The following is a 14,504-nucleotide window of genomic DNA, read 5'->3' as shown; positions in this document are numbered from 1 at the left end:
AGAGAGAGAAAGAAAGAGAGAGGGAGAGAATTAGAGAGAGCCAAGATGTTCAAAATGTTCATAAATGACAAGCATGGTCAAATAATAATCAGGAATAAATGTCAGTTGGCTTTTCATAGCCGATCATTAAGAGTTGAAAACAGCAGGTCTGGGACAGGTAGGGGTTCCATAACTGCAGGCAGAACAGTTGAAACCATAAGCCTCAAGTAAATCTATCTAGCGACGATTTGGTTAGGTACATAGGTGAACTTTCTTAAGATGAATGCACTAAATCGCTCTGGATAAGAGTGTCTGCTAAATGAAAAATTGCGTATGTGGGATTCAATTAATTACCGATACACATTGTCATTTATTTTCAGTGATGGAAAAAGTACCCAATTATCATACTTGAGTAAAAGTAAAGATACCTTAATAGAATATGACTCAAGTAAAAGTGAGTCACCCAGAAAAATACTACTCGAGTAGTCTACTGTAACATTGTAACATATCAGATATGACCACACGTAAAATACATCACCATGAAAAGCTTGGAAGATAGTGCTGGAGTAATAAGGGTCCCCGAACGTGAGTCGATGGGTGACATGAAAAAGGTGGGTCCTTGCTCCCAATTATCTCTAACGTAGCTAAATTCAGACGAGGAAACAAGGGACTTTATGTTCACACTGGAAGGTTATTGTGAAGAGAAGACGAATGGTAAACACCAAGGAACAAATGAGAGTGAGCGTAGCTGTAGGCGCAATATCAACACACAAACTCTACCTGTCGGCTAGCGGACTAAACTCCACTCCATGGTGATGGAAGTTTCTGACGAATTTAACCAACGGCGTAGAGCCGAGACCAGGCTTTGTGTAATCTAGCTCCGACTATATCGATTCGCCCTACATCAATATTTAAAAGTACAATTATTAAACGCCCACCTTGTACATATGTTTGTCCTCTGTGGTTGCATACCTTTCTTTGTTTGCGGAATTCCATGCTTTTTAAATAAATGAAATACCACCACCGACTGTTTCCTTTTAGATTTAATGGGCATTTGCGCTGAGTAGCCATCTTAGAGAAACAGCAATGAGCAACCAGTTGAGAGTGTATTTAAATGAAATAAGTGGTTCACTATTTCATAACTTGCCACTACAAAGTTAAGCTAACTTTAGGCACCACAAGCTAACAATCAATGGAATGATGGGTGGGGGCATGTGAGTGTTATTTTATGCCCCTGATGTGTTTAGAAAAAGGAACAAAGGAGAATTAACTGTTTGCCAAATACATTTTCCAAAATTGCATGTGTTAGTCAAGCACAACCACTATTTATTATTAGTCAACTAAGCGAGAACTTTCTTGCTCTCACATGCTTTGGTCTCCACAAAGGTAGTAGGCGCAAGCGCATTGATGAGCAAGGAAATGTGCAGTATTTTTTTTGTTGTTGAAACGTGCAGTCTTACGGCAGTTGAGTTTGCTTTACTATGTGGATGGAAATGGACATGGCAGAGAGAGCTGTTCCGCTAATTCCGTCCTTCACAGAAAGTTATGTTATGCCTACTGATCTTTAACAGTCTTAATCAGTTCTTCATCTGTCCTCTTGACATAGCTGTATGTCAACAGTAGGCTGCTAATTATGTGATAATAGTCAGTTCACCAATGACAACAGAGCATGTTGAATGAATAGTAGCCTAGTAGTCAGACCTAACTTGATGAATTAGGTCAGGGATGGAGATCTGAAACAAGCTCATATACAGTGCATTTAGAAAGTATTCAGACCCCTTGACTTTTTCCAAATGTTGTTATGTTACAGCATTATTTTAAAATTGATTAAAATGTTTCCCCCCCTCAATCTATACACAATACCTCATAATGACAAAGCAAAAACGGGTTTGTAGAAATTTTTGCAATTTTTTTTTTTTTGAAATAGCACATTTACATAAGTATTCAGAACCTTTACTCAGTACTTTGTTGAAGCACCTTTGGCAGCAATTACAGCCTCAACGCTACAAGTTTGGCACCTGTATTTGCGGAGTTTCTCCCATTCTTCTCTGCAGATCCTCTCAAGCTCTGTCAGGTTGGATGGGGAGCGTCGCTACACAGCTATTTTCAGGTCTCTCCAGTTGTTTGATTGGGTTCAAGTCCGGGCTCTGGCTGGGCCACTCAAGGACATTCAGAGACTTGTCCCGAAGCCACTCCTGCATTGTCTTGGCTGTGTGCTTAGGGTCGTTGTCCTTCTGGAAGGTTCTCCCATCTCCACAACTCCACAGAGGAGCTCTATCAGAATAACCATTGAGTTCTTGGTCACCTCCCCGACTGAGACCCTTCCCCCCCGATTCCTCATTTTGGCCGGGCAGCCAGCTCTAGGAAGAGTCTTGGTTGTTCCAAACTTCTTCCATTTGAGAATGATGGAGGGCACTGTGTTCTCAAATCAAATTTTATTTGTCACATGCGCCGAATACTTCAAGTTTATTAGACCTTACAGTGAAATGCTTACTTACAAGCCCTTAACCAACAATGCTTTAAGAAGTTTTAAGAAAAAAAGTGTTAAGTAAAAAATAGTTAAGTAATTTTTTAAAAATAAAAGTAACAAATAATTAAACAGCAGCAGTAAAATAACAATAGCAGGCTATATACAGGGGATACCAATACAGAGAAATGTGCGGTTAGTTGAGGTAATTGAGGTAATATGTACATGTCGGTAAAGTTAAAGTGACTATGCATAGATAATTAACAGAGTGTAGCAGCAGCGTAAAATAGGGGTCTGGGTAGCCCTTTGATGAGCTGTTCAGGAGCTTGGCAGTAGAAGCTGTTTAGAAGCCATGATAGTTTTTTGGTGATGTGGACACCAAGGAACTTGAAGCTCTCAACCTGCTCCACTACAGCCCCTTCGATGAGAATGGGGGCGTACTCGGTCCTCTATTATCCTGTAGTCCACAATCATCTTCTTTGTCTTGATCACGTTGAGGGAAAGGTTGTTGTCCTGGCACCACACGGCCAGGTCTCTGACCTCCTCCCTATAGGCTGTCTTATCATTGTCGGTGATCAGGCCTACCACTGTTGTGTCATCGGCTAACTTGATGATGGTGTTGGAGTCGTGCCTGGCCATGCAGCCATGAGTAAACAGGGAGTACAGGAGGGAACTGAGCACGCACCCCTGAGGGGCCTCTGTGTTGAGGGTCACCGTGGTGGATGTGTTGTTACCACCTGGGGGCGGCCCGTCAGGAAGTCCAGGATCCAGTTGCAGATGCAGGTGTTTAGTCCCAGGGTCCTTACCTTAGTGATGAGCTTTGAGGGCACTATGGTGTTGAATGTTGAGCTGTAGTCAATGAATAGCATTCTCACATTGGTGTTCCTTTTGTCCAGGTGGGAATAGGGCAGTGTCGAGTGTCATATAGATTGCATCATCTGTGGATCTGTTGGGGCGGTATGCGAATTGGAGTGGGTCTAGGGTTTCTGGGATAATGGTGTTGATGTGAGCCATGACCAGCCTTTCAAAGCACTTCATGGCTACAGACGTGAGTGCTACGGGTCGGTGGTCATTTAGGCAGGTTACCTTAGGGTTCTTGGGCACAGGGACTATGGTGGTCTGCTTGAAACATGCTGATATTACAGATTCAGTCAGGGACAGGTTGAAAATGTCAGTGAAGACACTTGCAAGCTGGTCAGCGCATGCTCGGAGTACGCATCCTGGTAATCCGTCTGGCCCTGCGGCATTGTGAATGTTGACCTGTTTAAAGGTCTTACTCACATCGGCTACGGAGAGTGTGATCACACAGTCATCCGGAACATCTGATGCTCTCATATGCATGTTTCAGTGTTACTTGCCTCGAAGTGAGCATAGAAGTAATTTAGCTCATCTGGTAGGCTCGTGTCACTGGGCAGCTCGTGCATCCCTTTGTAGTCTGTAATAGTATGCAAGCCCTGCCAAATACGACGAGCTTCAGAGCCGGTGTAGTATGATTCAATTTTAGTCCTGTATTGAAGCTTTGCCTGTTTCATGGTTCGTCGGAGGGCAGGTGGGATTTCTTACAAGCTTCCTTGAAAACGACAGATCTACCCTTTAGCTCAGTGCGGATGTAGCCTGTAATCCATGGCATCTGGTTGGGGTATGTACGTATGGTTACTGTGGGGACGATGTCATCGATGCAATTATTGATGAAGCCAGTGACTGATGTGGTGTACTCCTCAATGCCATCGGAAGAATCCTGGAACATATTCCGGTCTGTGCAAGCAAAACAGTCCTGTAGCTTAGCATCTGCTTCATCTGACCACTTTCTTAGGGAAAGGGAAAAGGGGATACCTAGTCAGTTGTACAACTGAATGCCTTCAACTGAAATGTGTCTTACGCATTTAACCCAACCCCTCTGAATCAGAGAGGTGGGTTCTTATTGACCGAGTCACTGGTGCTTCTTGCTTAGGTTTTTGCTTATAAGCAGGAATCAGGAGGATAGAATTATGGTCAGATTTGCCAAACGAGGAAGAGCTTTGTACGCCTCTCTGTGTGTCACGTTCTGACCATAGTTCTTTTGTTTTTTCTTTGTTTTAGTATGGTCAGGGCGTGAGTTGGGGTGGGCAGTCTATGTTTTCTGTTTCTATGTGGGGTTTCTTGTTTGGCCTGATATGGTTCTCAATCAGAGGCAGGTGTTAGTCATTGTCTCTGATTGGGAACCATATTTAGGTAGCCTGTTTTGTAGTGTGTTTTGTGGGTGATTGTTCCTGTTCCTGTGTTCCTGTTTTGTCTGTGTTACTAGTTCGGGACTGTAGCTTCGTTGGTTTTCGTCTGTTTATTGTTTTGTTTCAATATTGAAAAGTATTCAAATAAATATGGATACGTACCACGCTGCGCATTGGTCGATCCTTCTCGTTTCTCCTCGTCAGATGAGGAGGAGGAAGACAGCCGTTACACTGTGTGTGTAGTAAAGGTGGTCTAGAGTTTTTTTTTCTCCTCTGGTTGCACATTTAACATGCTCGTAGAAATGAGGTAAAACGGATTTAAGTTTCCCTGCATTAAAGTCCCCGGGCCACTAGGAGCGCCTCCTCTGGATGAACGTTTTCCTGTTACAAATAATGCGGAAAAAAAACACACACAATAGCACAATTGGTTAGGGGATTGTAAAACGGCAGCCATCTCTTCCGGCGCCATTATTTCAATGGGGACCTTCAATGCTGTTGAAATGTTTTGGTACCCTTCCCTAGATCTGTGCCTCGACACAATCCTGTCTCGGAGCTCTACGGACAATTCCTTCGACCTCATGGCTTGGTTTTTGCTCTGACGTGCACTGTCAATTGTGGGACCTTATATAGACAGGTGTGTGCCTTTCCAAATCATGTCCAGTCAATTGGATTTAGCACAGGTGGACTCCAATCAAGTTGTAGAAACATCTCAAGGATGATCAATGGAAACAGGATGCACCTGAACTCAATTTCGAGACTCATAGGAAATGGTTTGAATAATTATGTAAATAAGGTACTTCTGTCTTTTATTTTGTAATACATTTGCAAAAATATCTAAAAACCTGTTTTCGCTCTGTCATTATGGGGTATTGTGTGTAGATTGATGAGGGGAAAAAATTGTTTCATCCATTTTAGAAAGGCTGTAATGTAACAAAATGTGGAAATGGTCAAGTGGTCTGAATACATTCTGAATGCACTGTACGCATGTGAACAACAGGCACAACTAAGTTGTTTTTCTCAAAATTTCCAGAATGTCACGTGCATCCACTTATATCAGTAAATTTGTAACAGCCTAAACATTACCAAAATTCTATTCGATAAAATAAGCCTCATGTTATTTGATACTCTCTCATAGACCTCCATACACAAAAGGGCTTATCTCACGCAGACAGATTTTGGGTGGAGTAAATCCTCTCGCTTCGCCTCTCTGCCCCTACCCAACCTTAGGCCTACATCAGCACCACCTTGTCAGATAATCCTAGGGAGAGCCCTGATTGTGCATTTAAACTTATTTCTTGTTAGCTACTGAAGAGCAGCCAATTAACAAGAACCCATAACTCTATAGCCTACCATTCTTACTGAGGCAGTCTTCTGACATCATTATTAGGCTATGTTAAAGAATTTTGAAAATCAATGTTCATAAATTTAGATTATCTTAATCGGTCTGCAACCCAGAGGTTGTAAAGTTCCGGTTTTAAATGAAGCAGACAGAATTCCCAGCTCACAATTGATCAAATCCAAGTTTATTTGCGAGAGCTCTCCTGTGCATATCCAAAGATGTTCCTCTTATAACATTCTCTTAACCTACGCACATACATACAAACTAACAGGAGGAGAGCTATCATATCTACTTTTCTACCATTCTCACCACAGTTGATCACTACCCAACTGACAGTTCCATTCCCCCCAAGATAAGGGAAACCTGGAGGGGTTCTCCATGTCCCAGCTTATCAAATCAAATGTATTTATATAGCCCTTCTTACATCAGCTGATATCTCAAAGTGCTGTACAGAAACCCAGCCTAAAACCCAAAACAGCAAGCAATGCAGGTGTAGAAGCACGGCGGCTAGGAAAAACTCCCTAGAAAGGCCAAAACCTAGGAAGAAACCTAGAGAGGAAACCCGGCTATGAGGGGTGGCCAGTCCTCTTCTGGCTGTGCCGGGTGGAGATTATAACAGAACATGGCCAAGATGTTCAAATGTTCATAAATGACCAGCATGGTCAAATAATAATAATCACAGTAGTTGTTGAGGGTGCAGCAAGTCAGCACCTCAGGAGTAAATGTCAGTTGGCTTTTCATAGCCGATCATTCAGAGTATCTCTACCGCTCCTGCGGTCTCTAGAGAGTTGGAAACAGCAGGTCTGGGACAGGTAGCACGTCCGGTGAACAGGTCAGGGTTCCATAGCCGCAGGCAGAACAGTTGAAACTGGAGCAGCAGCACGGCCAGGTGGACTGGGGACAGCAAGGAGTCATCATGCCAGGTAGTCCTGAGGCATGGTCCTACGGCTCAGGTCCTCCGAGAGAGAGAAAGAAAGAGAGAAAGAGAGAATTAGAGAGAGCATACTTAAATTCACACAGGACACCGGATAAGACAGGAGAAGTACTCCAGATATAACAAACTGACCCTAGCCACCCGACACATAAACTACTGCAGCATAAATACTGGAGGCTGAGACAGGAGGGGTCAGGAGACACTGTGGCCCCATCCGACGATACCCCCGGACAGGGCCAAACAGGAAGGATATAACCCCAACCACTTTGCCAAAGCACAGCCCCCACACCACTAGAGGGATAGCTTCAACCACCAACTTACCATCCTGAGACAAGGCCGAGAATAGCCCACAAAGATCTCCGCCACGGCACAACCCAAGGGGGGGCGCCAACCCAGAGTTGGCGCCCCCCCTTGGGTTATCTCCCCAGAGTTATAGCCGGGTCGGTTCAAACATATTAAGGAGTCTCTTTGCTTTCTTTCGGCACACACATACATTCCTCTCTTCCCCTGTCCAACCTATTTGGACTTATGTTGATCAGCTTTAATTACTCCTTGTCTATGCTACATAACCTCTAATCCTAATGGTTAAGTTTCCGAATAGAATTATTTAATCATTTTTCTTAAACCGTTATAAATTCTGTTAACAGGCTACAAAAAGTGCATTTGCCTGTGATATGACTAGTATGGTTATCACATGTGCTGTTGTGGGTGCCACCTCGCTAAATTGGTACTCATACAAATTCTTCAATGTTGGCAGGTCTGAATGTTCTAGCAGACAGCCCTATATATTGCTTCTGAAGCTAAGCAGGGTTGGTCCTGGTCAGTCCCTGGATGGGAGACCAGATGCTGCTGGAAGTGGTGTTGGAGGGCCAGTAGGAGGCACTCTTTCCTCTGGTCTAAACAAAGATCCCAATGCCCCAGGGCAGTGATTGGGGACACTGCTCTGTGTAGGGTGCTGTCTTTCGGATGGGACGTTAAACGGGTGTCCTGACTCTCTGAGGTCATTAAAGATCCCATGGCACTTGTCGTAAGAGTAGGGGTGTTAACCCCGGTGTCCTGGCTAAATTCCCAATCTGGCCCTCAACCATCACGGTCACCTAATAATCCCCAGTTTACAATTGGCTCATTCATCCCCCTCCTCTCCCCTGTAACTATTCCCCAGGTCGTTGCTGCAAATGAGAACGTGTTCTCAGTCAACTTACCTGGTAAAATAATGGATAAAATTTAAAAAATATATATACCGTGTGGTCGGTGGTGTAAAGTACTTAAGTAAAAATACTTTAAAGTACTACTTATGTCGTTTTTTAGGGTATCTGTACTTTACTTTACTAATTATATTTTTGACAACTTTTACTTCAATACATTCCTTAAGAAAATATTGTACTTTTTACTCCATACATTTTCCCAAAAGTACTCGTTACATTTTGAATGCTTAGCAGGACAGGACAATAATCCAATTCACGCACTTATCAACCGAACATCCCTGGTCACCCCTACTGCTTCTGATCTGGCGGACTCACGAAACACACATGCTCGTTTGTAAATGATGTCTGAATGAGTGTGCCCCTGGCTATCAGTACATTTAAAAAACAAGAAATTGGTGGTTTCTGGTTTGCTTAATATAAGGAATTTACTTATATTTATATTATATTTACTTATACTTTTACTTTTGATACTTAAGTACATTTTAGCAATTACATTTACTTTTGATATATTTTAAACCAAATGCTTTTAGACTTTTACTCAAGTAGCATTTTACTGGGTGACTTTGACTTTTACTTGAGTCATTTTCTATTAAGGTATCTTTACTTTTACTCAAGTATGACAGTTGGGTACTTTTTCCACCACTGCCTGTGATATTCTCTCAGGTCTAGACTGCTAGCAGACAGACCTGTATATAACCTGTGATATTTTCTCAGGTCTAGACTGCTAGCAGACACTCTTATATATAACATGTGATATTCTCTCAGGTCTAGACTAGCAGACAGTCCTGTATATAACCTGTGATAATCTCTCAGGTCTAGACTGCTAGCAGACAGTCCTGTATATAACCTGTGATATTCTCTCAGGTCTAGACTGCTAGCAGACAGTCCTGTATATAGCATGTGATATTCTCTCAGGTCTAGACTGCTAGCAGACAGTCCTGTATATAGCATGTGATATTTTCTCAGGTCTAGACTGCTAGCAGACAGTCCTGTATATAGCATGTGATATTCTCTCAGGTCTAGACTAGCAGACAGTCCTGTATATAGCATGTGATATTCTCTCAGGTCTAGACTAGCAGACAGTCCTGTATATACAGTGGGGCAAAAAAGTATTTAGTCAGCCACCAATTGTGCAAGTTCTCCCACTTAAAAAGATGAGAGAGGCCTGTAATTTTCATCATAGGTACACTTCAACTATGACAGACAAAGTGAGAAAAGAAATCCAGAAAATCACATTGTAGGATTTTTAATGAATTTATTTGCAAATTATGGTGGAAAATAAGTATTTGGTCACCTACAAACAAGCAAGATTTCTGGCTCTCACAGACCTGTAACTTCTTCTTTAAGAGGCTCCTCTGTCCTCCACTCGTTACCTGTATTAATGGCACCTGTTTGAACTTGTTATCAGTATAAAAGACACCTGTCCACAACCTCAAACAGTCACACTCCAAACTCCACTATGGCCAAGACCAAAGAGCTGTCAAAGGACACCAGAAACAAAATTGTAGACCTGCACCAGGCTGGGAAGACTGAATCTGCAATAGGTAAGCAGCTTGGTTTGAAGAAATCAACTGTGGGAGCAATTATTAGGAAATGGAAGACACACAAGACCACTGATAATCTCCCTCGATCTGGGGCTCCACGCAAGATCTCACCCCGTGGGGTCAAAATGATCACAAGAACGGTGAGCAAAAATCCCAGAACCACACGGGGGGACCTAGTGAATGACCTGCAGAGAGCTGGGACCAAAGTAACAAAGCCTACCATCAGTAACACACTACGCCGCCAGGGACTCAAATCCTGCAGTGCCAGACGTGTCCCCCTGCTTAAGCCAGTACATGTCCAGGCCCGTCTGAAGTTTGCTAGAGAGCATTTGGATGATCCAGAAGAAGATTGGGAGAATGTCATATGGTCAGATGAAACCAAAATAGAACTTTTTTGGTAAAAACTCAACTCGTCGTGTTTGGAGGACAAAGAATGCTAAGTTGCATCCAAAGAACACCATACCTACTGTGAAGCATGGGGGTGGAAACATCATGCTTTGGGGCTGTTTTTCTGCAAAGGAACCAGGACGACTGATCCGTGTAAAGGAAAGAATGAATGGGGCCATGTATCGTGAGATTTTGAGTGAAAACCTCCTTCCATCAGCAAGGGCAATGAAGATGAAACGTGTCTGGGTCTTTCAGCATGACAATGATCCCAAACACACCGCCCGGGCAACGAAGGAGTGGCTTCGTAAGAAGCATTTCAAGGTCCTGGAGTGGCCTAGCCAGTCTCCAGATCTCAACTCCATAGAAAATCTTTGGAGGGAGTTGAAAGTCCGTGTTGCCCAGCAACAGCCCCAAAACATCACTGCTCTAGAGGAGATCTGCATGGAGGAATGGGCCAAAATACCAGCAACAGTGTGTGAAAACCTTGTGAAGACTTACAGAAAACGTTTGACCTCTGTCATTGCCAACAAAGGGTATATAACAAAGTATTGAGATAAACTTTTGTTATTGACCAAATACTTATTTTCCACCATAATTTGCAAATAAATTCATAAAAAATCCTACAATGTGATTTTCTGGATTTTTTCCCCCTCATTTTGTCTGTCATAGTTGAAGTGTACCTATGATGAAAATTACAGGCCTCTCTCATATTTTTAAGTGGGAGAACTTGCACAATTGGTGGCTGACTAAATACTTTTTTGCCCCACTGTAGCATGTGATATTCTCTCAGGTCTAGACTGATAGCAGACAGTTCTCTCTCTTGAGTATACTAAACATTAGGAACACCTTCCTAATATTGAGTTGCACCCCAGAACAGCCACAATTTGTCAGGGCATGGACTCTACAAGGTGTCGAAAGCGTTCCACATGGATGCTGACCCATGTTGATCCCAATGCTTCCCAAAGTTGTGTCAAAATGGCTGGATATCCTTTGGGTGGTGGACCATTCTTTCTTTCTTTTTTCTTCTTTTTTTTTTACCCCCTTTTTCTCCCCAATTTCGTGGTATCCAATTATTAGTAGTTACTATCTTGTCTCATCTCTACAACTCCCGTACGAGCTCGGGAGACACGAAGGTCGAGAGCCATGCGTCCTCCGAAACACAACCCAACCAAGCCGCACTGCTTCTTAACACAGCGTGCATCCAACCTGGAAGCCAGCCACACCAATGTGTCGGAGGAAACACCGTACACCTAGTGACCTGGTCAGTGTGCACTGCGCCCGGCTCGCCACAGGAGTCGCTGGTGCGCGATGAGACAAGGATATCCCTACCGGCCAAACCCTCCCTAACCTGGACGACGCTAGGCCAATTGTGCGTTGCCCCATGGACCTCCCGGTCGCGGCCGGTTGCGACAGAGCCTGGGCTCGAACCCAGAGTCTCTGGTGGCACAGCTAGCACTGCGATGCAGTGCCTTAGACCACTACGTGGTGGTGGACCATTCTTGACGCACACAGGAAACTGTTGAGTGTTTATTTTAAAACAGCAGCGTTGCAGTTCTTGACACAACCCAGTGCGCCCGGCACCTACTACTATACCCTGTTCAAAGTCACTTACATTTTTTGTCTTGCCAATTCACCCTCTGAATGGCAGATATACACAATCCATGTCTCAAGGCTTAAGAATCATTCTTTAACCTGTCTTCTCCCCTTCATCTACACTGATTGAAGTGGATTTAACAAGTGACATTAATAAGGGATTATAGCTTTCACCTGTATTCACCTTGTCAGTCTATTTCATGGAAAGAGAAGTTTTCATAATGTTTTATATACTCAGTCTATAGCTTATGATATTCTCTCAGGACTAAACTGTACTAGCAGGCAGCACCACACAACCTGTTTTCTCTCTATAGATCAGGGGTGTTCAACTCTTACTCTATGAGGTCCGAAGCTGGTTTTCTGTTCTACCTTATAATTAATTTCACACGCCTGGTGTCTCAGGTCTAAACCAGTCCCTGATTAAAGGGGAACAATGAAAAAATGCAGTGGGTCAGGAATCAAGGTCCAGAGTTGTGTTTGAAGGCTACAGATGTTCCAGCCCAACTGAGTGGAATGGCTGAGAGAATAAGCCTGTTTGTAAACAAACACCTTACAGGTAGGTTTACCACAGCTGTTATGTGTGCATACCAAATGTTTCACGTTTAATTGGTCGTATGTACAGGATACACATGGTATACACCGTCCATAGAAATGCTTACTTGCAGGTTCCTTCTCGACAATGCAACAATAAGAAATAATAAAAGATAACAATATGAACATAAAGTAAATGGCTCAGTAGAATAAAATAAACATTTTAGTATAATACAAGGTACAATTTATGGTCCAATATTTACACATGTATCATAGAAAGGGGTGAATAGCGGGCAAGTGTTTAAATTGCGCACTATTAGCAATTTAAATGGCACCCTATTCCTGTGTACTATAAAGGGATTACACTGCCATTTGGGACTCAGCCATGAAGTTTGCTTGCTGTACACTAAGGTCATTACTGAACAAGATGTTTCATGAGCTGAAATAAAAGATCCCAGAAATGTTCCATATGCACAAAAAGCTTATTTCTCTTAGATTTTGTGCACTCATTTGTTTACATTCCTGTTAGTGAGCATTGCTCCTTTGCCAAAATAATCCATCCACCTGACAGGTGTGGCATACCAAGAAGCTGATTAAACAGCATGATAATCACACGGGTGCACCTTGTGCTTGGAACAATTAAGGTCACAAAAATGTTGTTACACAACACAATGCCATAGATGTCTCAAGTTTTGATGGAGACTGCAATTTTTTATTTTATTTTTATTTCACCTTTATTTAACCAGGTAGGCCAATTGAGAACAAGTTCTCATTTACAACTGCGACCTGGCCGAGATAAAGCAAAGCAGTGCGACAAAAACAACAACACAGAGTTACACAATTGGCATGCTGACTGCAGGAATGTCCACCAGAGCTGTTGCCAGAGAATTGAATGTTAATTTCTCTACCAGAATTTGGCAGTACGTCCAACCAGCCTCACAACTGCAGACCACATGCATGGCGTCATGTGGGCGAGCGGTTTGCTGATGTCAACCTTGTGAACAGAGTGCCCCATGGTGGTGGTAGGGTTATGATATGGGCAGGCATAAGCTACGGACAACGAACACAATTGCATTTTGTGTTCGTGGCAATTTGAATGCACAGAGATAACGTGACGGGATCCTGAGGACCATTGTCGTGCCATTCATCCACCTCCAAAACTGCATGTTTCAGCATGATAATGCACGGCCCCATGTCGCAAGCATCTGCACACAATTCCTGGAAGCTGAAAATGTCCCAGTTCTTCCATGGTCTGCATACTCACCAGACATGTCACCCATTGAGCATGCTTGGGATGCTTTGGATCGACGTGTACGACAGCGTGTTCCATTTCCCGCCAATAACTTCGCACAGCCATTGAAGAGGAGTGGAACAACATTCCACAGGCCACAATCAACAGTCTGAACAACTCTATGCGAAGGAGATGTGTCACGCTGCATGAGGCAAATGGTGGTCACACCAGAAACTGACTGGTTTTCTGATCCACACCCTAACTTTTTTTAAGGTATCTGTGACCAACATATGCATATCTGTACTCCCAGTCATGTGAAATTCATAGATTAGGGCCAAGTTAATTTATTTAAATTGACTGATTTCCTTATTTGAACCGCAACATGCAAAAACTGTTGCATGTTGCGTTTGATCAATTTCCCACAAACAAAAGGGGGGTCTCAACTTAGAGTTGAGAGTTAGAATAGTAGAATACCCAAGGAGCAATTTCAAAATTTGGTTATGCATTAGCAGTTTTTCTCTTATGTCAGTCAGTGATAGTCACTCAATTGACCATGTCAGCAAAAAAAATGTAGATTGGTATATTAGTCTAGCAGCCAGCTATCTAAACTTGTAGTAATCATGGTCGAATAACCGCCCGGCCATTGATTTTGTTAGTCAGTCTGACTTCGATATCATATTAAAAACTGAAAACATTCTTTCCACCCTATCGCAAAATGTGTAGAATTGCACGAAATGACCTGTAAAATTGCTAAATCTTCTCTACACCCCATGGCCAAATGTGTAGAATTGCAACAAACTTGTTTAAAACAGCAACATTTTCTCTACACCCCATGGCAAAATGTGTAGAATTGCAACAAACTTGTTTAAAACAGCAACATTTTCTCTACACCCCATGGCAAAATGTGTAGAATTGCAACAAACTTGTTTAAAACAGCAACATTTTCTCTACACCCCATGGCAAAATGTGTAGAATTGCATGACATTAATTAATTAAATTATCACCTAACAAAGTAAACAATACACATGCACTTCTAAATGTAATTTGACTAACATAGTCATATTTGATTATTGACCGCCACCCCTAC

This window comes from Salvelinus alpinus, chromosome 5 (assembly GCF_045679555.1).
Source record: "Salvelinus alpinus chromosome 5, SLU_Salpinus.1, whole genome shotgun sequence".
NCBI lineage: Eukaryota > Metazoa > Chordata > Actinopteri > Salmoniformes > Salmonidae > Salvelinus > Salvelinus alpinus.
This window is presented reverse-complemented; position numbering follows the sequence as displayed.